Consider the following 1,788-nt stretch of genomic DNA (forward strand, 5'->3'; position numbering starts at 1 on the left):
ATGTATTTATTTTTTAAATTGACATAAAATCGAATGTATTTATTGTGTACAACATGATGTTTTAAAGTATGTATACATTGTGGAATGGTTAAACCTAGCTAATTAACAAACGCATAACCTTACCTAGTTATTTTTGTGGTGAGGATACTTCCGTCCATTCTCTTAGCATTTTTCAAGAATACCATATATTGTCATTAAATGTAGCCACCATGCTGTACAATAGATCTCTTGAACTTGTTCCTTCTAACTGTAAGTACATATTCTTTGACCAACATCTCTCCAAGCTCCTGCCCCGTAGCCACCCCTTCCTCTGGTAACCACTATTCTACTTTGCTTTATGAGACCAACGTTTTTACATCCCACACGTGAGTGAGATCATGTGATTCTGTGTCTTTCCGTGCCTGGCTTATTTCACCTAACATAATTTCCTCCAGGTTTATCCATATTGTCACAAATGGCAGGATTTCCTTCTTTTTTATGGCTGAATAGTATTCATTATTCCATTGTGTATACAGTTGACCCTTGAACAACTTGGAGGTTAGAGGAACTGACCTTCCGTGCACTTGAAAATCTGAGTGTAACTTCTCACTCCCTAAAAACTTACACTATTAAAAAAGCCTACTATGGTCCAGAAGCCTTTCCAGTAACATAGTCAATGAACACATATTTTGTATGTTGTATGTGTTATATATTGTGTTCTTAAAATACAGTAAGCTAGAGAAAATGTTATTAAGAAAATCATAAGGAAGAGAAAAATACTGTTACTGTTCATCAAGTGGAAGTGGATTACCGTAAAGGTCTTCGTCCTCATCATCTTCACATGGAGTAGGCTGAGGAGGAGGAAGAAGAGGGGTGGTCTTGCTATCTCGAGTAGGGGGCAGAGGCAGAAGAAAATTACACGTAAGCGTACCCACAAGTGCAAACCCATGTTGTTTGAGGGTCGACTGTATATACATTTCCTTTATTTATCCGTAATCTTATTTTAAAGTCAACTGATTAGAAACCTTGACTGCGTCTGTAAAATGGCCTTCGCAGTGTCGTACAACAGAATCACAGGCACCAAGTCTCATCACAGGCACAGTTCCAGGGATTAGGACAGGAAGTCACGGGGCATTTTAAGACTTAGCCTGCTGCAGTCTGCCTTTTGGCTCCTGAAGATTCGCGCCCTCCCATGTACCAGATCCACCCGCGCCAAGGTTACGAGGATCTTACCTCTGGGCAGTGTCCGTTAAGAGTCCATAATCTCGCGTCTGGGTCACCCGAGTTGGGTGTGGCTGAGGCTCCAGGAGGTGATCCATGCAGCCTTGGGCACCACTCCTCCTTGCTGTGGACCTGTGGACTGAGAGACCAGTGTGAAGGTCCACGTCCCTTGCCACGATATGGGCGGGCCTAGGAAACAGGCTCGTTTCAAAACAGGGGAAAGGGAAGAAACAAGGAGGTGTGGATCCAGAGCTGGGTAAACTTGGGCTTCCAGGCCTGGGATTATCCTCCTGGCTCCATACTGCACCCTGTGGAAGGTGTTCTGCCCCGAGAGTTTTCACTTTCCATGAAAGGTGTTTGTCAGCCCCTGCAGCCAGTGGCACTGGGTCCAGCAGCCCTTCTGCTAGTGCTCTGGCCCTCGCTGTGAGCCAGCGTGTTTCTGGATGTCGGGGCGGGGGGGGATCGGGGGGAACCCTCAGGCTTCCTAGGTGCCTCCTGTTTGGTTGTGAAGATATGTGACCTCTTGCTCTTTCCTCAATTTCAGCAAAAGTTTCATGGCCAGACCCTCACCCTTTTCTCTGGGCACAC

At 45.3% G+C, this 1,788-nt stretch overlaps 1 protein-coding gene across 1 annotated transcript in view; it reads right to left on the reverse strand.

Moving 5' to 3' along the window:
- HSBP1L1 (heat shock factor binding protein 1-like 1) overlaps positions 1-1,788 on the reverse strand; it is a 30,614-nt gene that overhangs the window by 8,672 nt on the left and 20,154 nt on the right. The gene's annotated exons all lie outside the window — the stretch shown is intronic.

This window comes from Propithecus coquereli, unplaced genomic scaffold (assembly GCF_000956105.1).
Source record: "Propithecus coquereli isolate 6110/MARCELLA unplaced genomic scaffold, Pcoq_1.0 Scaffold560, whole genome shotgun sequence".
Lineage (NCBI taxonomy): Eukaryota > Metazoa > Chordata > Mammalia > Primates > Indriidae > Propithecus > Propithecus coquereli.